The sequence below is a fragment of the Sus scrofa genome, chromosome 6, assembly GCF_000003025.6.
Source record: "Sus scrofa isolate TJ Tabasco breed Duroc chromosome 6, Sscrofa11.1, whole genome shotgun sequence".
Taxonomy (NCBI): Eukaryota; Metazoa; Chordata; class Mammalia; order Artiodactyla; family Suidae; genus Sus; species Sus scrofa.
The window spans coordinates 43,498,225-43,526,142 of record NC_010448.4 but is presented as its reverse complement, the minus strand read 5'-3'; the positions used below and the strand labels follow the sequence as shown (position 1 = coordinate 43,526,142).

General features: G+C 51.3%; 2 long non-coding RNA genes across 7 annotated transcripts; both read right to left on the bottom strand.

Moving 5' to 3' along the window:
• On the bottom strand, positions 16–15,893 carry LOC102158826. 5 transcript variants are annotated; one of them, XR_002344632.1, is made up of 7 exons: positions 14,349–15,893; positions 13,931–14,004; positions 9,273–9,861; positions 8,461–8,664; positions 3,868–3,983; positions 3,184–3,478; positions 16–1,033 (listed from the first exon to the last, which is right to left on the bottom strand). It is a non-coding gene; the product is annotated as an uncharacterized LOC102158826 (long non-coding RNA). The 5 variants fall into 5 exon arrangements; XR_002344633.1 differs by having other exon boundaries at positions 9,273–9,354; XR_002344629.1 differs by having other exon boundaries at positions 13,931–15,893.
• Positions 16,031–22,332, bottom strand: LOC106508476. 2 transcript variants are annotated; one of them, XR_002344627.1, is made up of 3 exons: positions 22,041–22,332; positions 19,323–19,380; positions 16,031–17,311 (listed from the first exon to the last, which is right to left on the bottom strand). It is a non-coding gene; the product is annotated as an uncharacterized LOC106508476 (long non-coding RNA). The 2 variants fall into 2 exon arrangements; XR_002344628.1 differs by having other exon boundaries at positions 19,323–19,373.

The window sequence follows — 27,918 nt, the reverse complement described above, 5'->3', positions numbered from 1 at the left end:
AAGGTACATGTCAAGGACGGGTGTATAAATGGATTTTTATTTATTCACAACTCCAAGACTAATTGCTTCTCTTTGCCTCAAGGCCACGAGATGGGTTTTAATATGACACTTCAAAAGTATTCATGGAACTACAGAGATACGAAGTGTCATTGTTTAAGAGACAAATCTCGCTGTGGTACTGGTGACCCTGCAAATAGGATGTTCCATTTCATTTTCAAATCCTCGATGTTTTTCTAAGAGTTTCACTCTATACCAACTGTATTAAAAATGCACAATTTCATTGAAACAAGACCTGACCATTCTCAAAGACCTTTTATTTCCTGAATATTGCTGGAAACTTTGTTTTCCTATTCCTGAAACCTTTTATTAAAGAGCTGAACTTTATACATGTCATTAAGAAGAGTAAGTTTGGGCCATAATTTATCCTCAAGTGTTTTAAAAGTTCCCGGCTAAATGTCAACCATCTTTTACACTGAGGGACTCGGATATGAGCTGTGATAGGCATGTAATGATCGGTGGTATATATTGCAGTGCTGAGGCTTTTTGTTTTTTAATTGAAAGTGGATAATTAGGACTGAAGACATACTGAAACATCCTGTGAAAATACATCTTGTTTCATTACTATAGTCCAAGAGACGAAATTGGATGTGGGTCTAATCAGAATGGCACTTGCTTTATCAGTAGATGTGAATGGCACTGGAGCTATTCCAGTCCGCCTATCTTATTTTTTAAGTTTTATTGAGGTTTCATTGACTTACAAGGTTGTGATCATTGCTGCTGTACGACAGAGTGATTCAGTCAGAGCTGGACACATCCGTTCTCTTTCGTTCCGCACATGTTAAAAAGCAGGTTCAAACCTGAGGTGGCTTGAGGGGTGCTCTGTGTGAACGCACCTGAAGCGAGTGACGGGTCAGGCCCTGCATCCAGGTGCTGCGGGCAAGCGCTCAGTCTCTGGATGTTTCAAAGGGATTTCCAGTGCGACTTGGTACCTTGTTGTTGTGGCTGTTTGCAGACAGTATTTCAAGATGAAGACCTTAATGAGAAAAGTAAAATGAGCTCAAAAGGAGGGCCCAGAATCTGCTGAACTCAACCTTCTCAGAAAGTCTGTGACCAGAGAGCAGGTGAGGAGTTCTCGCTGTGGCTCAGTGGATGAAGAACCCGACTTGTCTTCGTGAGGACGTGGGTTGGATCCTCAGCCTTGCTCAGTGGGTTAAGGATCTGATATTGCCACAAGCTGTGGCACAGATCGCAGATGCGGCTCAGATCTTTCATCGCTGTGGCTGTGGTGTAGGCCTGCAGCTGCCGCTCTGATTCAACCCCTAGCGCCTGTGAACTTCCATATGCCGCACGTGTGGTTCTAAAAATTAAAATTAAAAATTAAAATTAAAAAAAAAATAGATAGCAGACACACAGGCTGAGAGACAGCTGCCGGCCTCTGAGAGTGGGGAGTGTGGGGGGAGGGAGGCTGGGGTGTTAAGGCAGGGCCATCTGCTCCCCGACCCCCCAGGCTCCCTGGGGTGAAAGCCAGACCCAGAGGTCTGAGCCCACCTCTAGACCCAGAGATGCCCCTGATCAGGCCAGGATGGAGCCAGCCTGGCCCAGAGATCAGTGTCTGACATCTACTTGCCCTCTGCCTCCACACCAGGAATCCCCCCCATTCTTCCCGCTAGGACCTCAGTGAACCTGGTGAAATGGGAGACTGGCAGAGCCGGCCCCTGCAAACGGGCCTCCTCTGGCCTGTCAGTCAGGTGACATGCTCCCTGGAGAGCAGAGGTCCAAACCTGAGGGATAGGAGGTGGGGCGGATCGCCCCTGCCGGTCCTTGAAGAGAATAAAATAAGACCAGCCAGCTCTCACGAGCTCTGCCCAGTCCCTAGCACTATGTTCAGTGGGCACTTCTGGATTCTTTCTCTCTTCCTTTTTTCCTTCCTTCTCTTTTTTTTTTTTTTTGCTTTTTAGGGTCACACTCATGGGATATGATGGAAGTTCCCAAGCTAGGGGTCAAATCCGAGCTACAGCTGCCAGTCTACACCACAGCCACGGTAACGCAGGATCCGAGTTGTGGCTGGGATCTACACCACAGCTCATGGCAATGCCGGATCCTGGCCAGGGATGGAACCCGCCTCCTCATGGATACTAGCCCAGTTCGTTTCTACTGCACCACAATGGGAACTCCGGCACTTCTGGTTTCTGATGGGAGAGAGAGCAGGGCCTGTCTCCGGGTGCTACCGACCACCCCCCCCTCCTCACCTTCCACCTGCAGCCCAGGGATGCTGCTCAGAACCAAACCAACCTGCCCTCCCTCCCTGGGAGCCAGCATCAGGGTGACAGCAATGAGACAAGGCTGAAATCTTCTGGCCAGGAATCCTAACATGGCGGTGGCTTGTGGGCCTCAGGGGGATCAGGAGCCCTCCTCAATTGATCAATACCCTGCATTTGAGCCTTCGTCCCAAGAGAAGTTTCAGCATTTGTGCCAGATTCTCAAGGAGTCCGTGTGAATTTGGGTGCAACAAGCACAACTGACCTCGTGATGGCTTCAGGATGAGGCAAGTGGATTCTCTCACTAAATGGCCAGTGGGAGGCAGAGCGGCCCTGGGGTCCATCCAGTGACTCGACAGGGTATTCAAGGACTCAAGCTCTCTCCACTTTCCCCTGCTGTCCACTGCATGGTCACCTGTCCTTGCGCCAGGTCCTCTCTGGTCTCAAGATGATGGAGCGCAAAGCTTCATCTCTCCCTGGACATGCTTGGGGAACAGGGAAAGGATGCAGTGGCCCTCCCAGACCTCTTTGGCACATCCCATGGGCCAGTGTGCAAGCCAGGGAAGCGTGGACTAATCAGGTTTAGCCCTGGCCTGCTTGGGGCTGGGGCTGCTGCCCTGGGCGGTGAGAAAGAAGGTGGACCCCAGGCACAGTCAGGATCTGTCTAGGGGAAGGAAGAGAAGATGGGCTTTGTGTCAAGACCCCCCAGAGATGAAAGCTGTTGACCAGAACCCTGAGCTGGAAGGAAGGTAGAAGCTAAAACAAGAAGAGGACCTAAACCCCACAGAGCACCTTCAGGAGGGTTGCAACAGAGATGATGCTCCAGATCCTTCTGGGGTCCCAGGAGGTACCTGACCTGGAAGAGCATGGCTCCCCCCAAGCAACAAACCCAGGCCACTGGCCCCAGGCGTTCTGCCCTCCTCACCTCTGGCTTCTTCTCAGGGCTCCTTCTCTCAGCTCATCGGTGAAGTCCCTCAAGATGTGAGCACGAGGAGTCCCTGTCATGGCACAGCAGAAACAGATCAGACTAGCTTCCATGAGGATGCATGTTCAATCCGTGGCCTCGCTCAGTGAGTTAAGGATTCAGTGTTGCCATGAGCTGTGGTGTAGGTCATAGACGAAGCTCAGCTCCTGCATTGCTGTGGCTGTGGTGTAGGCCGGCCGCTGTAGCTCCAATTCTGTCTCTAGCCCAGGAACTTCCATATCCCATGGGTGTAGACCTAAAAAGACAAAAAAAAAAAAAAAAAAAAAAAAAAAAAAAAAAAAGATTTGAGGATGAGGCTGGTCCCTGTCAACAGCACCTGGGGATCGACCTGTGTTGCCCTCCCCCTGCAACCTACAGATTTCTTTCCAGAAAAAAGGAGTCTATTGCAGTCACTGGAGGACCCTCTCTAGAGTCCTCCGGGTCTCTCAATCCATGTCAGGCTAGCCTGGATCCTTGGGAGAAGAGACTTAAACACCAGGTCCTGCCTCTGTATGACTTGGTGTGGCTACCCCTCTGGCTCCAGGTGACCACCAAAGTGGCCCTGGGATCACAAGACCAGGGGCCCTGCAGATGCATCAGCAGGAGCCTGAGGGGGGGAAAAATGAGTAGAGACAGGGAGGCAACCTTTGGTCAGTCGGAAACCTTGCCCAGGGCTCCTTCCTCCAGCCACCGCTCAGGACGCTGACCTCTTCCTTGTCACAGGCAGTTCATTCTCCGTGGGCCTGTCCTGCGGGAAGAGTCTGCATAGGGCAGGAACTTGAAGTCTGAGTACAGTGGGTGACCTTGGGCTTACGCTTGCAGAGTCACAGTGTCCTCCCGTGCAACGTGAGGACAGTAACAGCACAGAGCCCATGGCCTTCCAGGGAGAATTCTGTGTCAAGGGAGACGCAGAGAACTTGGCACAGCCCAGTTAAGTACCCTTGAAAGTGTGTTGGTTGCTTCTTCCTCCTACTGACCTTCCAAGAGCCTCTGGTGGGGTTGGAGTTACACACATACACCCCGAACCCTGCTCCATATGCTGCTGGCCTAGCAGCCACCCATAGGAGGCACACGGGAGCCAGGCAGGGTGAGCAAGGAGGCCCTTTGACTCCAAGATGTGGGGGTTAAAACCTCGGGATTGTGTAATTCAGATAAACATGTCTGCATTAAAGGGGAGAATGTAATAAAAGTTGCCTAACATTGAAAGATAAAACAAAACTGCAGAGAAATTTGGTGCTTGCTTTGGGCCATGCCCCCAAGCTGGGGCTAGGACGTGTCCTCAGGCTCCTCGGAGCTCAGGGTGCTTGGGGGCGGATGGAATCACAGGTTGGGACCCAGGAGGCAAAGAGGAGCCCTGGAGGGCATCAAGGGTCTGCTGATAAATTCCTTTCATTTTTTAAACTGTGAAACTCTTGACTATGTTTTTAAAAGTATGTTTAAATTTTAGGATATGCGCTGCCAAAGCGAGCACAAGTATTTTTAAATTTTAATAGAGATTTAATTTAAAAAAATAATTGTAGGAAGTTCCCATTGCGGCTCAGCAGTAATGAGCTCAACTAGTATCCATGAGGATGCGGGTTTGATCCCTGGCCTCACTCAGTGGATTAAGGATCCGGCATTGCCATGAGCTGTGGTGTGGGTTGCAGACGTGGCTCGGATCCCATGTTGCTGTGGCTGTGGTGTAGGCTGGCAGCTGCAGCTCTGATTCAACCCCTAGCCTGGGAATCTCCATATGCCTGGGTGCAGCGCTAAAAACAAAAAACAAACAAACATAAATCATTGGAAAACACACACACACATACACACACACAGTGAAATGTACAAAGGGAAATTGGTTTCTCCTTCCCAGATGAGTCAGTGATCTGGTAAGTTTATCCAGCCAGACGTCTTCCTGTTCACGTACACACACACACACACACACACACACACAGAGTTGCATAGACTCACACAGATATGAGACACAAACACAATCACAGATGGACAGTTGCACAGACACATCACATAGATATGCAGATGTCATGCTCACATGCAAATGGCAGACACAAAGGGACATGCAGCACTCACACTTGTGCACACACACTTAATGTTGTATAGACACAGACACACACACACTGAACCAAAGACACATGTGCACACATGTCCAAGCAGATACACAAGCTTGCACATATGCACATGATTTTTAAACTATGGCATCAAACTATTCCTACTAATCCACAGTCTGTCTGCCTTCAAAATATAGAAGATCATCTAACAGATTTCTAGATACCCACCACCCAGACATAACAAATATTAATAGCTGGAATATTTGCTTCAGATCCCTTCTCAAAAATCAAACGAAATGGTACAGACCAGTTTAAACCCCCCCTCTACTCCCGCATAATTGCTATCCAGAAGTTGCCACAACCCTGTGCATATTTTTATACTTTTGCAACACATGAATGTATTTATAAACAATGATGACATCTGTGTATGTTTCAAACTTACATAAATGGTATCCCATGGGTGCCTCCTGGCATTTCCTTTTGACCATTTGCTCTTCTCACATCCCTGGGCCTGGTAGGTACCCTCCCTTGTCACTCCTTTGATCCATGTGGCGGGGGGGGGGGGGGTGCCTCCTGCCCCATCCCCTGCTCCCTCTGTCCCCTCAGCCAGCATTTCTGTGCATTTTATGCCAAGAGCCCCCAAAGGCCTCTTCTGGTGGAACTGGGTCTTTGATGCCTTTGCTAAAAACAGTAGTCTCTGGCCATGGGGGTGTCAGAGGGAAGGACCAAACAGCTCCCTGCTCCCCCAACCCCCCCCCCCCCACAGTGCCAGCCAGCTGCTTAGGAAGAGGTATTTGGGTGGGTGTGGTCCACTCCTCCTCTGCTCTGCTCCCTCCTCCTTCCTGCCCTCCCTCCTCCCCTCCTCCTTCCCTGCTCCCCCTCCCCCCTCCTCTCTCTCCTTCCTTCTCCCTCCACCTCGAGGCGATGCAAGCCTCTGGCTGAAAAGCTGGAAGGTCACCCAAGGAAGCACAAGAAGAAAAGGCATCTTGATATTTTTCAAAATATTATCTCCCTACGAATTTTTACAGTTCTGTTTTGCATTTAGGTCCCTTATTCTTTCAGAATTAACTTTTGTTTGTCGTTTGAGGTCAGCGTCTAAAAAAAGAATTTGTTCTTCAAAATGGCTAGCCTGTCTTTCAGGTGCATCAACTAGGAAAAGTGTTAGGTTAGGATTTTGATTGCGACTGGGGAGAATCGAGGTCATCTTATTTTTGCTTTCTTACAGAGGAATGTGGGAATACAGGTAAATGGTAAAAAAATGAAAATATCTGTTATTTTGGTAATTTGAATTAGCTATAAATAAGCCCTCCCCCCTTCCACTCTGGCCAGCTCCTATTCCTCTTCCTAGGGAACCTCGGTTTGGTTGTGTGACAGGTTTAATTATTGATACCAATTCTTCCCTGCCCTTTGGTGGCTTTAGATATCTATGCCCATTTGCACAGCATCATGCTTGGCAGAATATACCCCTCATGCACCAATACTGGCCTTCACCAAGGCGAGGTTAGCAGATGCAGCAGAGCAGAGGCTTGAAGTATGAGCTGAGTTTGCCTCCAGAGCCTTTGCCATTGCTGTAGGAAGAAAATGCCCCAGGCGGCCGCTGACCCTCCAGGCAGAGCCTCAGAATGAGACACGAGGGGTGGGGCTGCACCAGCAACCATGGATGCAAGAGAAAGAAATGCTTACTGCTATGCACCACTGAAATTGCATTTGTTACACAGCAAAAGCTGACTAATACAAACTATATGCTTGTGTGTGTGTGTGTGTGTGTACAATCCCAATCCTATCTGAGTGAGAATGTGTATATGCTCTCTGACACATTTTACTCTATGATTTATAATCATATCTATTTATTATAGATTATGGATGATTAGATGGCATATCAAATTACATGTGTGTGTTGGTTGTGTTTGTTTATGACATAACTTGGCCCACCCCCAACATCTGCAGGGCCCAGAGCAAGACGATAAATAGAGACCCACATATCATACGTCTAACTACTTAAAAGGGATATACCAAACTCAAAACTGTTAAACCAAATACATTATCTGTTCCAACCTTGACAAATTTGCCTTTACAGTGACCTGGAAGGCAGGATTCCCTTTGGTGTAGTGAACTGGAATGTGGCGGCTGGGAAGAGATGGTCCAGGCCGACCTCCTTCTCTCACTGCACCTGCCTGCATCACACCTACTTGGCACCTCCAGGCTGTCCACATGGCTCATGGATGGCTTTCCCTTGCCCACCCCTCGGACCTTGGGGTGCACACATTGGTGAACACTGTTCACCCTCAGGACAGTGTAGCTCAGGAAGAGGCTCACTCAGCCCCTAAGAGTGGGCTGGAGGCTGTCGGGGCAGGAAATTCCAGGGGCCCAAGTGCAGTGGTACATGTAGGTCTCTATGGCCTCTTACCCTGTGGACCAACCCATCTTCCTCTTGCATAACGAATCCTTTCTTTCCTTTTTCTTTTCTTTTTTTTTTTTTTTAGGGCCACACTCACAGCACCTGGATGTTCCCAGGCTAGGGGTCGAATCAGAGCTGCAGCAGCCAGCCTACACCACAGCTTATGACCACGCTGGATCCTTAACCCACTGAACGAGGCCTCATGGATACTAGTCGGGTTCATTTCTGCTGAGCCACAGTGGGAACACTGTGAATCCTTTCAGTGGATCCTTTCTGTTGATCTTCACCCATGTGCAGCATCTCCCACTAAAAAACTAAACTTTTCATGTTCCGGCATCCTCTTCCAGCCCCGTCCCGGCCTCGTTCCACCCTCCCAGTGGACGTGATGGAAAGAATGGGCTCCTACTCACCTTCCAGTCCCTCCTTAATCAATTCCAGTCACCTTTTGGCCTTTAATTCCTTAAAGCCACCAAACAGCTCTTCCTTAGGTTACCAGAGACCCATGTCCTCGTCATTTGAAGGGCTTTTCTCAGCCACCCCTCCCCCTTCCTCACATGATGGCCATCTGTGCCGCCCAAGAGCTCCCAGCTCTCTTCCTCTGCAGGCTCCGTGGCAGCGTTGTCCCTCCCTGCCTCCTCCACAGTTAGGCAAGACCCCCTCCTCAAATGGGAGACGAGCCTGAGGGGCTGGTGTGCCAAGCCCCCCTGGCTTCCCAGCCCCGGAAGTTATGGAAGCTGGTTTCACGATGGAACGTCCACCCACCCAGTTCCCAAGTGACCCCGATGAGTCCCTGCTGACCTGCGTGGGCCTCACAGAGTGAGGGAGAAATTAACTTGAGTCTTTTTCAGCCTTGGAGATGTTAGGAGAGTTCCTGCTGTGGTGCAGCGGATTCAGGGTCTGCTGGTGTTGCCTCGGGTTGCTGCTGAAGCTCCGGTTCCATTGCTTCTCGGCCTTTTGGCTAAGATCACGTGTAGTACCTGAAGCTCTGGTTCCTTCCCTGGCCTGGGAACATGTGGATGGGAGCAGACAGACAGATACACACACACAGGAAAAAATAAAAGGAGAGAGATGTTAGAGTTTAGTAAGTTTCTGCCACATAACTGCACCTGTACTTGACACCTGCAGAACCCAACGTGCCCCTATTTCTTCTCCCTCTTGCTCAGCCCTCTGCTTCTCAATTTTGTTTGCTGGCCCATCCCCCCATCTGGCCACGCCCAGGCCTCCTCTCCTCCTCTCACACTTGCTCCCTCCACAATCTCACACAGCTCCGTGGGGTCAATGACTCACAGATGCAAAGCTCCCCTACTTGATGCTTCCCGCCCCACCTGTTACAGGTCCGGCCCACGTGATGCTTCCGCTGGGGATGTCTCTGAGCTTCCCCAGACTCAACCTATCCTGACTCAGACTCATGATCCTGCCCCCGCCCCCAAACCTGGCCTCCTCCCAGTGTTCCCATCTCGCTCTGCCACTCAGCTGTGCAAGTGAGACCCTGGCACGGCTGGGGGAACCCCTTCTCCTTGTCCCTCTTCTCCATCTCCCCTCTCCACCCTTCACCAGGGGCTGTCCAGTTACTCCTCACACCCACCCACGGGTCTCATCGGATCGCTCACCTGGCTGCTTGCGGCTCGATGCTTCCGGTCTCGTGTCAACCTCGACCTCACAATTTATTGTCCTCATGACAGCAAAAGGGATCTTTGCAAAAGAGCATAGAACTGCTTGCTTAAACCTTGCCGAGTCGTCCCTTTGCTCTAAGAGAAGGGGAAGAACACCACCCTCGCCAGCGTCTGAGCGAACATGACATGTGCGGACTGGCCCCCTCTCCTCCAACCCTATTTCCGTGCTTCCCCTCGTGCTCTGCTGCGGGGTGTGCACCTTGGGAAGTCCCCTCTAAAGTGGAGATTATTGCAGGAGGTCTGAGGCAAGCATGCTGGGCATCCAGGCCACCATATTGGCGCTTGGACGAGGGGTGCAACCTTGGACGAGGCGCCTCTCTTCCCCGAGGCATTGTCTGATGGGAGCTGATGGCTACAGGCTTTCTGCAGGCAACACTCCCAGAGGCTGGGGGAATAAGTGCTTTCTTACAGAAGGGGGATCTGGTGGTGCAGGAACTATCTGACACAACCATTCCTGCCATGACTGGGCTCCATTTTTTCATAGATGTCCAGGGAGCCATTCCTCCAGGATTCTGGCGTGCCCCTCCTGGGGGGATATAGAAGAGGAAGGCGAGTGGGATTAATTACAGCCCCCACTGCTGCAGCAGGTCTGGAGGCTACAATGGATACTTACTTGCCTTCCTTTTCTTAATTTTTTTTTTTTCTTTTTAGGACTGCACCCGTGGCATGTGGAGGTTCCCAAGCTAGGGGTCGAATCAGAGCTACAGCTGCTGGCCTGCACCACAGCAACACAGGATCTGAGCCACATCTGGGACCTACACCACAGCTCACGGCAACGCCGGATCCTTAACCCACTAAGGCCAGGGATCAAACTTCATGGTTCCCAGCCAGATTCGTTTCTGCTGCGCCATGATAGGAACTCCTGGCTTCCTTTTTTGATTCTGGATTTCCCCCACCCTCAGCTAGTGACTCTTCTGGTCTCAGGGGTTTACCTGGTAAAGTAACCAGGCCCTCATTCCTGAGGGGCCTGCAACTGGCCATCATGACCTTCTCAGAGTTCTTGCACTTGCCCGCTTACTGTCCAAGTTGGGCTGGGGAATACCAACCAGCAAATGAATTCACCAGGCACCAAATCTATTTCTCCATGCTCCCACTGTGTAACCAAAATGCTACCTCTTTCTGGTGACCAGGGTCTGTTACCCCTGCCAAGATGGGGACTCTTCTTGCTTGCTGGCCCCTCGGCTCGGGAGGCATCTCTAGCCATAATTCATGGAACCCTTGCTGTGTTCCTTGACAGAAGCCTTCTTCATGGTGCTAGGCTTTAAACCCAGGGTTGTGGGAAGCATGAATTCCCCAAGTGGGTGGCTAGGAGTGATGGTAAGCAGGACGCTCTTACTTCCACTTCTGGGCTCCCAGACTCCTCTTACCTATGACACAGTGTATCCGTTTCCAATTGCTGCTATAACAAACTACCCCAAACTTGGCAAGTTAGAACATCCTCAATTTATTACCTATTCTAGTGCAGGAGGTCAGAAGTCTGAAATGGATCTCACTGGGTTAAAAGTCCCCTTGTGGCTCAGTGGGTTACGAATGCAACTAGTATCCACAAGGATTCGGGTTCATATCCTGGCCTCACTCAGTGGGTTAAGGATCCGGTGTTGCTGTGAGCTGTGGTGTAGGGTGCAGACTTGGCTCAGATCCTGCTCTGCTGTGGCTGTGGCATAGGCTGGCAGCTGTAGCTCCAATTCGACCCCTCGCCTGGGAACTTCCATATGCTGCAGGTGCAGCCCTCAAAAGCAAAAACAAAAACAAAAATAAAAACACGCACCAGGAGTTCCCGTCGTGACTCAGTGGTTAACGAATCCATGAGATGGCAGGTTCCATCCCTGGTCTTGCTCAGTGGGTTGAGGATCGGGTGTTGCCGAGAGCTATGGTACAGGTTGCAGACGCAGCTCAGATCCCACATTGCTGTGGCTGGGGTATAGGCCAGCTGCTACAGCTCGGTTTGGACCCCTAGCCTGGGAAACCTCCATATGCTGTGGGAGCGGCCCAAGAAAAGGCAAAAAGACAAAACAAAACAAACAAACCACGAACCAAAAACCAAACACACAAACAGGGAACCCCCCAAGGCCTGCATTCCTTGTGGAGGTTCTAGGAAAGAATCCATCTCTGCCTTTTTCAGTCCCTGGAGCCTGGCTCCTTCCTAGTCTCATGGCTCCTGCCATTGCCAAGCCAGCAATGACTGGTTGAGGCTTTCTCACAAGCCATCACTCTGACACTCTCTTGCTTCCCTGTCACTAGAAAGACATTGTCCCCACCCAGATAATTGAAGATAATCTCCCCACCTCAAGACCCTGTCTTAATGACACCTGCAAAGTCCCTTTTGCCAAGGAAAAGGAACATGGTCACAGGTTCTAGAATCAGGACATGGACATCTTTGGGGGGAGGGGTTGTTATTCTGCCGACCACACAGGTAGACCCGTGTCAACCTAAGTTGATTTGAAGTGTACCCTTTGCTCTGGAGAATGGCACCCCATCTTTGCAAAATATTATCTCTGAACTGGCACTTTAGCTGTGCTTGTAACAGGCTCCTCCATTGCTTTATCAGACTGGCAGATTCAGGATGATATGGGAAGTGACATGACCACTGCATTTTTAAAACTTTATTTTTAAATTTTATTTTATTTTTTGGCTGTGCCTATGGCATGCAGAAGTTCCAAGCCCAGGAACCAGAGCCATGGCAGTGACAACGCCAGATCTCAACCTGCTAAGCCACCAGGGAACTCTGATCAGGGTATCTTATGGTCATGTGCCAACCCTCACACCTCCATTCACTGACACAAGGTTTTGTGGGACCCTGTGTGGGTGTATCAAATATTCTGGAAGCCCTTGGAGAGTTGTCTGGCTTAGCTTGTGGGCAGAAAAAGCAAATTTGTATCCAGAATATGTGTTTACTCCTCACATAATGAATCATTGCTCTTTTCTCTCCTTTTTTTTTTTTAGGGCTGCACCCATGGCATATGAAGGTTCTCAGGCTAGGGGTCGAATCGGAGCTATAGCTGCCAGCCTACACCACAGCCAACAGCAACATGGAATCCGAGCTTTATCTGCATCCTATACCACAGCTCACGGCGATGTCATATCCTTAACCCACTGAGCAAGGCCAGGGATCGAGCATACACCCTCATGGACAGTATGTCAGGTTCTTAACTTGCTGAGCCACAGTGGGAACTCCCAGTGGCCGTTTCTTTTCCCTGGCTAGGGGTCGAATCAGAGCTACACTTGCTGGCCTATACCTCAGCCATAGCAATGCTGGATCCAAGACATGTCTGCGACCTACACCACAGCTCACAGCAACACCACATCCTTAACTCACTGTACAAGGCCAGGGATTGAACCCACAACCTCGTGGATCCTAGTCGGGTTTGTTACCACTAAGCCATGATGGGAACTCCTGATCCTTTTTTCTGATAGGGATGGAAAGTAATACATTTGCCAGCTCAGTTGCCAAATACCATGTACCGAGGCCATGAAAATTTGTGCTGTAATTTTGACTACTACTGTGCTGGGTTTGCCCTATCATCCTCTAGGACCTGTCTTGTTTCTGCAGGGGCCAAAACTGGTCAGTTCAATTGAGCTATAATGAGGACTACTACCCTTAGCTTTTGTGTGTGTCTTTTTTTTTTTAGGCCACATCCACGGCATACAGAAGTTCCTAGGCTAGGGGTCAAATGGGAGCTCTAGCCTCCAGCCTACACCACAGCCACAGCAATGCCAGATCCGAACCACGTCTGCGACCTATACCACAGCTCATGGCAACGCTGGATCCTTAACCCACTGAGAGAGGCCAGGGATCGAACCTGCATCCTCATGGATACTAGTTAGATTCGCTTCCGCTGAGCCATGATGGGAACTCCCTCCTTTAGCTTTTAAAAGGTAGCTCCAGGAGTTCCTGCCACAGCACAGTGGGTTAAGGATATGGGGTTGCTGCAGCTGTGCCATAGGTTGCAGCTGTGGCTGGAATTTCAATCCTCGGCCCTGGAACACCAATACGCTGCAGGTGCGGACAATATAAATAAATACATACATACACACCAAAAGCAGCTCCAGTATCTGCTAGCACGTTACCCCTCCCCCAGTTTGGATAAGATATTGTGGGTTTTTTTGTTTGTTTTGATGTTTTTTTCAGCCAAGCCCACATGTGGGAGTTCCCAGGCCAGGAAGCACGCTGGCCACAGCAGCCACAACACTGGATCCCAAACTGCTGAGCCACCAAGGAACTCCAAGACATATATATATATATTTTTTTTAGTTTTCTGTTTTGGAAGGGGGCAGAAGGCAATTTCAGAGGCTTTCTTACCCTCCAGGCCAAGGAGTCAAAGTAGGAGTTGTGACCACGACTAAGTATCTAATTACACTTTGGGGAGGGGGAAAAGGTGGACTGGGGGAATCTATGGATCCAGTGGGTCTGATGTGAGCCAGACCTGGACCAGCCTTCAACCAGTTACCTGGCATGTCTGCCCCCCTCTAAGGGAGGGCCCCCATGGTGCACCAGAGCTCAGCCTATGGTTACCAAGTCGGACCAAATCCTCGATGGGCTTGAGCCACTCTTTCCCCAGTGTTACCTTTTGGAGAAGGGCTAGGGGACTGCTTACCAGATAGACTTGCTTTGCTGTTACAGGCTTCTCCCCGGGGGCTTGATTTCTCCCTTAGTCACTGGGTTCCTGGTCTGAAAACAGGCGCTCCTCCAGAAACCGGGCAAGGAAGCACGGCATTTTTTTTTTTGGTTGGGACGATTGCCCTCAGGCTCCCGATTATCCCTTCTTGATTTCTTTGATTGTCCAGAACATCTGTTGGATGCCCATCTCCCTTGCCCCCAGGGATTACCTTGTCCTCCAAGACGCGCTGTAGGCCAGGCCACTTGGGGCCACCCTGACCTGACCGACCGCTCATGCTAGTAATGGCATCCACCTCCCTTTGGACGTGTAACTATCACCACCTGCCCTCCATGGTTTGGGGTTCTCTTGCCCTCGCTGCTGTTAGGGACCCTGGTGCCCTGACAGACCCTCCTACCTGCAGCTGGACCCACGGGCGGTCTGTCGCCCGCCGTCTCGGCGACGCATGCGCACTCTCAGCGCTCCGTCCCTACCGGAACAGAGGCCTCCACCGGCTTCCGGTTTCCTCTGCCTGGGGGCTTTAGGACAGTCAGCCCAGCACGCCCACTTCACAGAGCCCTTTAATTCCTCTTTCCACCACCCTACTCCAAAATGCTGGCATTTCTACAAGTCTGAGCCATGACTCCTTCCGTGCTTCCAGGAGCCATCCTAGAAGCTTTTTGGCACCGTCTCCTGTGGTCCTTGCTGGGATGTTGAATCTTGCATCCAGGGAGGAACGTGCTGTCACATTAAGTTCATCAATCATTCCAACCTGATGCATCTCTCATCAGGCTCCCCCATCAGACCCCAGTCCACCTGTGCTCTCCTGACTCCTGCCAGTACCTGTGGGCTAGAGTCCCTTCCCTTCCTTATCAAGCCCAGTCCTGGTGTGACCTGACTCCTCATGATAGGTCTAGTGGCTGGAGGGGAAGGTGGGGGCAGATCCTGAGGGGCTGCATAATGTCTATGGCAGCAGAAACCTCCACATTTCTTCTAGGAATAGGGTCTTATTAGCCTTTATTAGGGAAGAATGGGCTGCTTCTGTAGGCTCAGAGGGTTCAAGGCAATCTAGGGATTTCAGCTGTGGCGTTTATCGACTCAGAGGTCCCGTCTGAAATGTCAGGACATGCTCTCCCAGAGCATGGCCTTGATCCCAAGCCACCTAGGTTGAAGGAACTTCGCTGCTCTGAGCTCCTCCACTTTGTCTGCTCTCTTTCTGCAGGACTCAGGAATCTCCTTGTGTGCCACGACAGGACCTCCAGCTTTCACACTTAGCCCTTGATTGCTCTCAGCCTTTGGTTATCTTTTTTTTCTTCTTTTTACGGCTGCACCTGCAGCATGTGGAAGTTCCCGGGCTAGGGGTCGAAACAGAGCTGCAGCTGCTGACCCAACAGCCACAGCAATGCTATATCCTTAACCCACTGAGCAGGGCCAGGGATCGAACCCTCATCGTCATGGATACTAGTCGGGTTTTTAACCTGATGAGCCACAATGGGAACTCCTGGTTATCATTTTTCAAAGTGTTAGTCAAATTTAGCAATAACCACCTAGTTTCATCCACCAATTTGGCCTTTCCCTGATCTTTCTCAGGTGTCATTGTGCTTCCTTCTACAAGTAAACCATCCCAATTCACCAAAGGTGAAAGTTTTAACAATTGCATTGTTACCTTGTAACTGGAGCACCCTACCTACCACTGTTGCCAAGCAAGTGAGGTGGGTGAATCGCCCCAAGAATCCCACCACAGCATCTGCTCTCTCAGACGACTCAGCTCTCGGTGGAGCTGTAGGTGGGATCTCTGGGAAGCAGAACTCACCAGCATGCAAGAGGTTAATTAAGGATCCTTCCTGGGATGGGATCAGCACTTGCAGGATGAAGGGGAAGAAGGTAGGATTAGATGGAGGGAGAAGCTGGGCTCCGATGCTGGGTCAGTTTCCCCTTGCTCTTTTTTTTTTTTTTCCCTTTTCTAAGGCCGCTTCCCGCAGCATATGGAGGTTCCCAGGCTAGGGGTCGAATTGGAGCTACAGCCACTGGCCTACGCCAGAGCCACAGCAACGCCAGATCCAAGTTGTGTCTGTGACCAACACCACAGCTCACGGCAGTGCCGGATCCTCAACCCACTAAGCAAGGCCAGGGATCGAACCTGCAACCTCATGGTTCCTAGTCAGATTCGTTTCCACTGTGCCACGATGGGATTTCCCAAATTTGTTATCTTTACAGTTCTGGAGTTCAGAAGTTTAAAATGGGTCCGTAGGGATAAAATGAAGAAAAGAATGTACATTTCTATGTGTATGTATATATAGCTGGGTCACTTAGCTGTACAGCAAAAATTTGACACAGAATTGTAAATCAATGATAATAAAATTTTGTTTAAAAAAAGCAAAATAAAAGTAAAAAATTAGGAGTTCCCACTGAACTTCACTCCTGAAGGGGGTCTGGGTGGCTCCACATGGCACCACCCCCAGCCCCTTGGCTCCAGCCCCAGCAATCTTCATCCATGCATCACCCGGCCACATCATCTTTCTCCCTAGGACATTTGCATGTGCTCTTTCCTTCCTCTCCCACTTGATGGTGGTTCCACCGCCACTTCCTCCAGGAAGCCTTCCCTGACTTTTTTTTTTGGTCTTTTTCAGGGCCGCTTCCCACGGCATATGGATGTTCCCAGGCTAGGGGTCCAATCGGAGCTACAGCCGCCGGCCTACACAACGCAGCCACAGCAACGCAGGATCCGAGCCATGTCTGCAGCCTACACCACAGCTCACGGCAACTCCGGATTCTTGACCCCCTGAGCAAGGCCAGGGATCGAACCCGCAACCTCATGCTTCCTAGTCAGATTCGTTAACCACTGAGCCACAACAAGAACTCTTGACTGCCCTGACTTCTCTGAGTTGTCTCCACCATAGCCCTCTGGAGGGCTACACCTGCGGCATTGCCGATTCCTCAGTCAAACTCCCCAGGCAGACCAAGCTCTGCAAGGCCAGGATGGGGTTTGTGTTCATGCACTATTGTGTCCCCTTCGCCGAGCATAGCGGGCCTCATGTAACAAGGACTCAGAAGGAATTTGTTGAATAAATAAACGCGAGGACCTGCACGTTCTTCATGAAGTGGGTACATTGTAGTTGGCAGTGCGAGTGGGCAGAATCACATCTTGTCCATCCAGTTCTCTGCTGATGACCATTTAGGCTGTTTCCAGTCCTTTGATAGTTCACATCAGGCTGCAATGGATGTTTTCCACGCGTGTCTGGAGTGTCTGCAGGACGGACTGCCAGCAATAGAACCACTGGGCCATCCGAGTGTCCCTGAGGCTGAGATTGGGAGTTAAAGGGCCAGTCCCTCCTTCCCTGGGCAGCAGGGCTGATGGCGAGTCCCCTGCCTGAGTTCCTGCTGTGGGCACAGAAAGAGCAAGGGAAGTGAGTCTGCAATGGGGCAGAGAAGCAGGAAATAGCTTAGTGCAGCACTAAGCCAGAGAGAGAGAGTTGGGGGGCCTCGGTGGCATTCAGGGTTTCAGGCCCTGGGCTCCTGCAGTCCCACTGTGTGTGTGTCCCCATCTTGCTAGACCCCTCATAAGGTCCTCCTTCACCTGAAATTGGTGCCACCAGATTTCTTATACCTGTGACCAAAAGTTCCCAGCTGATATAAATTCCAATTCTTGTCATTGTCTGAATATGCGGCTTAAAAAAAATTTTTTTTCCCCTTTTTTCTGTACTTGCAGCATGTGGAAGTTCCTGGGCCAGGGATTGAAACTGTGCCACAGCAGCGACCCAAGCGGCTGCAGGGACGCTGAATCCTTAACCCACTGTACCACAAGGAAACTCCATAAATTTTTTTTTTCTGTTTTTCTAGGCATGTGAGGTTCCCAGGCTAGGGGTCCAATCGGGGCTGTAGCCACTGGCCTACGCCACAGCCACAGCAATGCCAGATCCAGTTGTGTCTGCAAACTACACCATAGCTCACAGCAACACTGGATCATTAACTTGCTGAGCAAGGCCAGGGATCGAACCCACAACCTCATGGTTTCTAGCTGGATTTGTTTCCGCTGCACAACAGGAATTCCAAAATTTTGTATTGAAGTATAGTTGATTGAATATGTGGCTGTGACATTCCTTCCTTGGGAATTGAGTGTGTGTGTGTATCTGTGATAAACTTTTGCATATACCTCAGAGGTCTCTGAAAAGCCCACACCTTCTCTGCAGGTCACAATGTTATGTTTATGCTGACCCTGAACATATCAGCGCTTTCTCAGCTGTGGCTCTGGTCAGGGGTGGGGAGAGGGTGACAGGGATAAATCCGTGGAGCAGCTCAGACATTGGGCCAAGTGCTGTGGGCAGGGCCTGTGATGTCCGTGGACCCAGCAGGGTGGGCTGGGGGGTGCTGGGGTTTGGGGCTAAGGGTTTGTGGTGGGGGCTGTCAGCAGCCTGGTCCAGGAGACCCTTCTGTGTCCCCTGCCCCTCCCAGCGTTGGTGCAGGGGCAGCAAAAGCTCCAGTGATGCGTCTGAGTCGCCAAGGGCCATGCGGGGGATCTCCAGCCTCACCATCATCCCACATGCTGGGCCCTGGTCACAGATGGGGCACACAGTTGCCTCCACAGTGCCTGGCAAGTGAGACCACTTGGGAAACAGGGAGTTGATGCATACTGATGACTCTCACCTCACTAATTATTTTTTTGGCCACACGCACAGCATACAGAAGTTTCCGAGCAAAGGAGTGAACCTATGCCACAGCAGTGACAATGCTAGGTCCTTAACCACTAAGCCACCAGGGAACTCAGTCTTTTTTGACCTGGAAAAGCAATGATCGAGTCTCCCAGTCTCCAAGCCCTTCAGCGGCTTCCCATTGTTTCCGGCACAAAAATCCAATCTCCTCAACACGGGGGTGAGAGGTTCTGCCCTCCCCACCCCTCGCACGTGCTCTGCTCCGCCTGAGGGGTGATTGTCTCAATTCCTGTCCTTGGAGCCAGCCAGCCTTCAGGCTCCAGAGGGCCTGTGGTCACTGAGCCCCCCAGGTCAGGGCCCTCGGCCACACCCTGGGCCTCATGCATCTCAGCTCACTCGGCACCCTGGCTGCAATTCCATGGAGAGCCCAACCCCTGACAAATGATGGCACGCTTTGTCCCTGTGCCATTAATTCTCCTGTGACATGAGGCACCTCCCCCGGGGGAGGGGGGTGACGGTGAGGGGCTGGGGGACCCATCGCACCCGCTCAGCCTGCCAGGACTTTGCCTGTGGGAGGTGATGATGGCATTTCCCCAGTGAAATGCCACGCGGAGATGAATGACCCCGAGCTGTGGGCTCTGGGTGTGCAAGGCCTGGGCAGAGCTGGGCTGGGCCGAGGGGGGCCTGGACCCCCCACCTGGTCCCCCTCCCCTCTACAAGGAGCAGGGCTGCAGGCTCCTCACCTTCACCCAGGTTCCCAGGATCTCCCAGAAATGGTTGCCTCGGCTTCATGCCTGAAACCTCAAACACAAATAATTTTCAATTTGCCTGGGAGTTTCAATCGCACAATCCAATGTTAAATAATAGATTAGACGCCTCGGGGAAAGAAACAGGATTTAAGCAGAAGAAATAAATAAAAGGCAAAGTAAAATTCAGCATATCGGCTGGCAGAGTAAGAATGCTGCCTTCCCTCCTTGCCTACCTTTGCTGCCCCAGCCTGTCCCGCCCGGCCGGTCTTTGTCCCTGCATTGGCTACAAAGTCCCGCCTCACACCTGGGTCTCCCTGCAAGCAGATGGCAGGTGTCAGCCGCTCTGGGCTCAGCCCTGGCTGGTGCTGCCTCCACCCTTCCCTCCCACCTCACTCCCAGGCTTTGCACCCCAAAGAGAGGCCCGACTTGCAGCCCAGGCAACTGCCACCTCGCTCGCAGTCAGGCTGACCTGGACAGTCACAGGGCCGCAGCCAGGCAGACACAGAGTGTCCCAAGGGAAGGGCAGGTGAGCAGGCAGGTGACTTGCATGATGTAATGGGGTTGGTGCAGAGTGGGGTGTGGGGTGATGGCATCTTTGGACCCAAGAGGAGGCTGAAGAAGGGATGTCTATGAGACACGACTTATCCCAGAGAGCTGAGGTCGCCTCTGTCCAGTGACCTTTCCTTCTGCCTTCCCAGTCTGTCCTTGTCACCCCAGGAAGCCACACCAGCTCCACAGCCACAGATTCCCAACTCCCACCTTACTTCCTCCAAAGACCCTCCCGCCTTCCCTCCATCCATCAGCCCTTCCTGGCCTATGCCTCTCCTTGTCTGGCCCAGATCCCTTGGGCTACTATTCCTCTGTCCCCTCCCCTCCTTCCACCCCCATGCCTGGGAAGAGCCCAGCTCTGACCTCTGACCTTCTCTGGGCTGCATGAAAAGCAGAGAGCACACTGGGGGCAGGGGGCAAATGTCGGGGTTTGAATCTTAAAACATCCTCTTGAAACATAGCTGTGTGAGCTTGGGTGAATTACTTAACCTCTCTGTGCATGTTACCTCTTCTGTAAAATAGGGGAGGATAATGAGTGCATCTACCTTACAGGGTTGTGGTGAGGACAATATAAGCTAATGTATATGAAATGCTAAGAGCAGTCTCTGGTGTAGCAGTAAAATGAATTCTTTTTTTCTTTTTTGCTTTTTAGGGCTGCATCTGCAGCATATGGAGGTTCCCAGGCTAGGGGTCCAATCAGAGCCACGGCCACAGCAATGCAGGATCCAAGGCACGTCTGCAACCTACACCATAGCTCCTGGCAGCACAGGATCCTTAACCCACTGAGCAAGGCCAGGGATCAAACCCGCAACCTCATGGTTCCTAGTCAGATTCGTCTCTGCTGCACTGCAACAGGAACTCCTAAAACTGTAATTCTTAATATTGCTCCAGAGGTTTAGGAGGGCCAGAAAAGTGGCTTGAGTTAAGATGAAGGCAGTGGACAGGGAGAGAAGTACATGGATTCAGGATACACTTAGGGGACAGAGACAATGAGTCCAGGGCAGATCTGGGGAGGGAGGGCAGAGGTGGGAGAGAAGGGAGGCTTGGCTGGGACGTGAGATGTGAGGTGCCCTGTGAGGCGCCCACAGAGGCGTGGGGCGGGGTCTGAGGTCAGGGCTGGAGTCGTGGACCAGGGAGTCAGCAGCACAGCAGTGTGAAGCTGGCTGAGCTGGTCCAGGGGCCTTAGATGGAGAGGCGTCCGTCAGAGGGTGGGCTAGCAGGAGACAAGGAAGCAAGCCGTTTGTGGGTGGGGGGACTGGGAGGTAGATGGGTGGGTTCAAGAGTAAAAGGCTGGTGCAGGCAAGAGGCAGCGGGCCAAATTTTGCTGGGAAGGAGGGGACAGAAATGGGGCGAGGGCTGGAGCGGGTGTGGGGCTAAGGCTTTTTTGGTGTTGAAGATGAGGCACTGATGAAGCCTGATGAGCCAGCAGAGAGAGGACAATGTCTCTGAGGAAGAGACCAAGGGCCAGGATGGAAGAGGGACTGGGGGGCTGATGCTGGGAGGGCAGGAGGAGCGGAGGAACCAGGATGTGCATGGGGCGCATCCATGGGATGTGAGATAGGGAGGCCCTTTCTGTTCTCCCTTTATCCTTTCACTGGGGTGAGAAGCACTATGCACATCGGCTGTGCACATATCTCTGTGTGTCTGTGTAAGCGTGTGGCTGTGCATCTCTGTGTCTATACACACCTGAGTCTCTGTGCGTGCTTATATGTGTATATGCTGTGTGTTTGTGTGTGTGTTTGTATCTTCGTCTTTGGGTCTGGATGTGTATGTATTCCTGAGAATGGGCATGTGTGTGTCTGTGGTAGGCACGTCTACCTACGTCTGTGCCCATGTGCATGTGTGGGTATGTGTTGTGGCTGAGGTCCCAGAAGGCCTGTGTCACCCTGATGGAGCGTGGAGGACAAAGGCCGGCAGGTTGTGGGCGGCCCTGAGAGGTGTGTGAGACGTTTGTGTAAGGAAAGCTCAGTGAGTCCTCTCCTCCTGCAGCAGAGGGGTGGGTTGGAGGAGGTCGGGTTTGCCGGGGGCGGGAGACAGAAGGAGCAATGGCCAGGGTCATAAGGTGGTTCAGGATGCACCCCAAAACTAACCTTGCCAAAGAGGGGAGAGCAGTCATCAGGGGTGAAGGCAGCCAGCTCCCACCCCCAGCCCCCCGCCCAATACCTGGCTCTTCCTCACTCTGTGTCCTTTGAGCTGACCACGCGTGCTTTCCAGGGCTTCCGGGAACCATCTGGCTCCGTTAGGCCCATGAAGGGTAACAGGCACTGGGGATGTTTGGGGGTTTGGTGTTAGGGCAGGTGTATCCTCTGCAGCTGGTGGGCTTGAAACTGACCTCCAGGATCCGTCCAGAGTCAGAGCTGGAGAGGCAGGTCCCCGTAACCCCACGGCTACAAGAGACAGAGGGCCAAAGCCCGACCACCGCAGTCTCCGTGGGTCTAGTGGATGCTCCGCCCCGGATGGGCTGCACACAATCAGAGTATTGCTGCCACCTTGTGGGTCAGCCGGGGAAGCTCAGGCCGCTGCTTGGGGCGGGGACTTAGCGCCCTCTAGTGGCCAAATACTGTCTCTGCCATTGGAAACGTGCGCCTTCCCGCTCTCCCTCCTTCTCCCCCGGTCTACGGTCCTCCTGTACTGGGAGGGAGCGGGGCCGGGGTGGGGGTGGGGGCACAAAAGGGGGTCCAAGCCCGACTGCACCGATGGGATTCCAGCTCTAGGTCGTGTGGCTGTGCCTCAGTTCCTCACCTGCAAAATAGGGCGAGGCGAGGTCTGGGCTGCAGGGAGAGGCCATCAGGGCACTGGCTTATCAGAAGTGCTTGATTCATTCTGGCACATTCTAGGCCCCCCGCAGTTTGGAATTCCTCGCTTCTGATTTCTGACCTCTGACTCCTGACCCTTGCCCTAGGCTTCTAGTACTCTCTGGAGCAGTTCTCCAGCCTACTCTCTCCACCTCCCCCAGAGACAGGAGAGGGAGCAGGAATTCCCAGGTGGCCCCAGCTACCCCAGATCTTCCGCCACCCTCTGTTGCCATCTTACAGCTGAGGCTCCTGTGCCAAGGGCCCTTCTGGGCCGTGTGAGAGTCAGGGAGCAGCTCAGGCCTCACCACCAGGCCAGACCGCCCTGAGGAACCAAAGCTCAGGGCTCCCACAAGCCCTCCCCTGAGCCTGGGCCAGGGGACGGTGGAGCCCACTCCCTCCAGCCAGAGCAGCCAGGGCTAACACATTCCCCATGCCACTGGCAGCTCCCCTGGCCTCATCCAGGGTCACTGACCCCATCAGCATGGAGGCCCAGAGATGGGGTCAGGATCATTTCAGCCCTGCTCAGCCCCGGCTGCCTGCCCCCCGCTCCAAGAGCCCATCCTGGTCCATTCCTGGGCCTATGGGTCAACACTAGGCCTGTGCCCAGCTCTGGCTCCCCTGGCACTTGGGTGAGGTGGGGAGTGCCAGGAAGAAATTCTCTGGACTATCCATGGGCACCCCCAGAGTGGAGAGGGCTAAGGAGGCAAGGGGAGTGAGCAGAGACCACCTCATGGGTCAGGGTCACCTGGGGCTCCCATCCCCCACTGGGGGTTCAATCTTGAGGATGAAATTGGTAAACAGGCCCTGCCTGGGTGGAGAAGGGGGTGCTGGCAACTGTCCCTCCATCCACAGCCTGACCATCTCTGTCCTGGGCCCCTGTGTGGGTGGCCAGGCCCATGGGGACAGCAGATAGGATAGTTTGGTCATGTCTGAGGGGCCAGAGGTGCCTGAATCTCACTTTTTTTTTTTTTTTTTTTTGGCCACACCTGTGGCATATGGAAGTTCCCAGGCTAGGGGTCAAATCAGAGCTGTAGCTGCTGGCCTACACCACAGCCACAGCAACACGGGATCTGAGCCTTGTCTGTGACCTACACCACAGCTCACAGCAACATGGGATCCTTAACCTGCTGAGCGAGGCCAGGGATTGAACCTGCGCCCTCATGGACACTATGTCAGGTTCTTAACCCACTGAGCCACAACCTGGACTCTCATGTTTGACCCCCTGGCTGGACCTTACATCTCACCTCTGCAGGAGACTCTAGGGCTTTGGGGCTCACAGGCTCATGGGGACCCTAGGTTTGGGGATATCTATCCTCTTGACCACTCAGTGAGCAGGGTTCCTATCTGGAGAGGCCCAGGCCTCTCTCATGGCAAAGGCCTGGTGGGTACCTCACAGTGGGCTGCCCCAGAAAAGCCGCATTTGGAGGGCCACGCTGGCACTGGGACATTCGTTGACTATTTCCCCAAACTGATTGACCCACGTGTCCCCTGGGAGGAGCCTGTGGCCTCTTCTTGGGTTCCTAACCCAGACAACCCCCTATAGACTATATCCACAAAGTGGGGAGCAGATGAAGTGGGGCAGGGATAGAAAGTGGGGAGCAGCCCAAGATGGTTCCAGGGGGGAGGGAGGACCATCCACAGTCCACCCTCCACATGTACAAGTTCACACACCTGTACCCATCCCTCACCCCAGACACAGATGCCCATCAGACACCTGCCACACTTCTTACACACACATACACAGATACATAGACTCACATGCTCACCATCCTCCCCCCAGACACACACACACACACACACACACACACACACACACACACACACACACACATTCCTGACTCCCTTAAGCCCTGACCACAGCCTCCTCCCTGACCCTCTGGTTCTGTCCGATGGCCAAGGCCACTTTCAGCTGGAATGGGAGGGGAAGCCTCACTCCTCAGGGTTCTTGGATGCATGTGGCCCCAAGTAGGCAGGTGGCAGCCTCAATCCCCTTGTACTGCTTTTAAAAGTTTCCAGAGCCCAGAAAGAAAGATGAAGCAGCTGGGATCCAGAAACCTGTCCCACCTCGGGGACCAGCAGCGTCATCTCAGGGTCTAGCAGCCTCACCCCTAGCAAGTGGCAACAGGCTGAGAGAAAGCCTCTGGGAGAGAGCCACAGAGAGACCACAGACAGAGAGACCACAGAAAGATTCAGGAGGGCATGTAGACAGGATGACAGACAGATGAGACCCTGAAGTGGCAGACAGACAGATAGACAGGCCTCTAGAGAGAGCCAGGCAGCATTTCCCATGATGAACAAGACCCCCAAACATCCACAGTCACACCCACACTCAAAGCTCCAACAAACACTTTCTCTGAGACCTTTCAAGAATTACCCTGGGAGTTCCCTGGTGACACAGTGGGTTAAGGATCTGGCATTGTCACTGCAGTGGCTTGGGTTGCTGCTGTGGCACGGGCTCCATCTCTGGCCCAGGACTTCTGCATGCTGTGGGTGTGGCCAAAAAAAGAGGGGGGCAGAGGGATAAATTAGGGGGTTGGGATTGATATATATACACTACTGTATATGAACTAGAGAGGTGATAATGACCACTGCATAGCACAGGGAAATTTACTCAATACTGTGTAATAACCTGTGTGGGAAAATAATCTGAAAAGGAATGGATATAGGTAAATGTATAACTGACTTACTTTGCTATATTCCAATAACAATTTTTAAAAATAGGAGTTCCTGTTGTGGCTCAGTGGAAACGAACCTGACTAGCATTTGTGAGGATGCAGGTTCGATCCCTGACCTTGCTCAGTGGGTTAAGGATCCGGCATTGCTGAGAGCTGTGGTGTAGGTCACAGACCAGATCTAGTGTTGCTGTGGCTGTGGTGGAGGCCGGTGGCTACAGTTCTGAATTGACCCCTAGCCTGGGAACCTCCATATGCTGTGGGTGTGGCCCTAAAAAACAAAAATAAATAAATAAATAAATAAATAAATAAATAAATAAATAAATAAATAAAAATAAAGAATCAAGAGATGGGATTAAGATGACAGAATAGAAGGACTGGAGCTCAACTTCTCTCCAAAAAACAACAAAATTCACAACTAAAGGCTGAGCAATCTTCACCCAAAGGGACTGGAAACCTTAAAAAAGATACTCTACTCCAGAAGAAAAAGAGGAGGACACATCAAGAGGTAGGAGGGGTGATTATGTGATATAAACAACCCCATACCTCCTGGGTGGGAAGCCCCACAGACTGGAAACTAACTGGGTCACAGAGACTCACCTACAGGAGTGAGAGTTCTGAGCCCCACATCAAACTCTCACATGTGGGGATCTGGCACTGGGAGAAAGAGCCCCTGGAGCATCTGGCATTGAAGGCCAGTGGGGCTTGTGCTCAGGAGCTCCACGGGACTGGGGGAAACGGAGACCCCATTCTTAAAAGGCACACACAGACTTTCACGTACACAGGGTCCAAGGGCAAAGCAGAGTCTCCATAGGAATCTGGGTCAAACCTGACTGCAGTTCTTGGAGGACATCCTGGGAAAACAGGGGTGAATGTGGCTTGTTGTGAAGGAAGGACATTGAAAGCAAAGCTCTCGGGAATATTCAGCAGCTGCCTTTCTCTGGAGGGGGCCATTCTGGGAAAATCTGGCCCCACCCATCAGTCAGTGCTGAGAAGCTCCAGGACAAACAACAATCCAGGTCAGATCACAGCCCTGCCCCTCAGTAAACAGGCTGCCTAAAGACCCCTCAGACACACAGCACCTCTAATCCCATCCAGAGACTAAGCCCCACCCACCAGAGGGATTAGAATCAGCTCCACCTACCAGTGGGCAGGCATCAGCCCCTCCCATCAGGAAGCCTACAGCAAGCCCCCATACTGACTTCAGCCACAAGGGGGGCAGACACCAGAAGTAAAAGAGGCTACAACTCTATTATCTGTAAAAAGATCACTACACCAAAAACCTATAAAAATGAAAAGACAGAGGATATAACTCAGATGAGGGAGAAAGGAAAAACCCCAGAAAATCAGCTAAGTGATGAGGAGATTCTCAGATTGTTGATGCTGAAGATGATGCAAGACATTGGAAATAAACTGGAGGCAAAGATGGATAACTTACAGGAAACACTGAGCAAAGAGATACAAGATATAAAACTTAAACAGGAAGAGATGCAAAATACAACAACTGAAATTAAAAATTCACTAGAAGCAGCCAACAGCAGAATACAGGGGGCAGAAGAACAAATAAGCGAGGTGGAGGACAGATTAGTGGAAATTACGGATGCAGAACAGAAAAGAGAAAAAAGATTGAAAAGAAGTGAAGAGAGTCTCAGAGAATCTGGGACAACGTTAAATGCTCCAACATCTGTATTATAGGGGTGCCAGAAGGAGAAGATAGAGAGAGAAGTGGACAGAAAAAATATTCAAAGAGATAATAGCTGAAAACTTCCCTAACATGGGAAATAACCACTCACTCAAATCCAGGAAGCACAACGAGTACCATATAAAATAAACCCAAGGAGGAATACAATGAGACACATATTAATCAAACTGACCAAAATTAAAGACAAAGAAAATCTTGAAAGCGGCTAGAGAAAAGAAACAAATAACATACAAGGGAACCCTGATAAGGTTATTGGCAGATTTTTCAGCAGAAACGCTGCAGGCCAGAAGGGAGTGGCATGATATACTTAATGTGATGAAAGGAAAAAACCTCCAATCAAGATTACTTTACCCAGCAAGGCTCTCATTCAGATTTGAAGGAGAAATCAAAAGCCTTCACAGATAAGCAAAAGCTAAGAGAATTCAGCAACGCTAAACCAGCCTTACAACAAATCCTAAAGGAACTTCTCTAGGCAGGAAAGAAAAGACAGCAACAGGAAACAAAAATTCCACAAATGACAAGGCTCACCAGTATAGGTATATATACGGTAAAGATACGAAATCATCCATGCACAATTATACCATCAAAATCAGAAATCATGAGAAGAGGTGGATCCAAATGCAGGACACTGGAGATGAACTTGCAGTTAAGAGAACAACAACTTAAAACAATCTCTTATACCTATAGACTTTTATATCAAAACTTCAGAATAACTGCAAACCAAAAATCTACAATTGATACACAAAGAAAAATCAACTCAAATACAACACTAAAGATAGTCATCAAACCAGAAGAGAAGAGAACAAGAGAAGAAGGAAAGAAAAAAGAGCAACAAAAACAAATCCAAAGCAATTAATAAAATGGCAATAAGA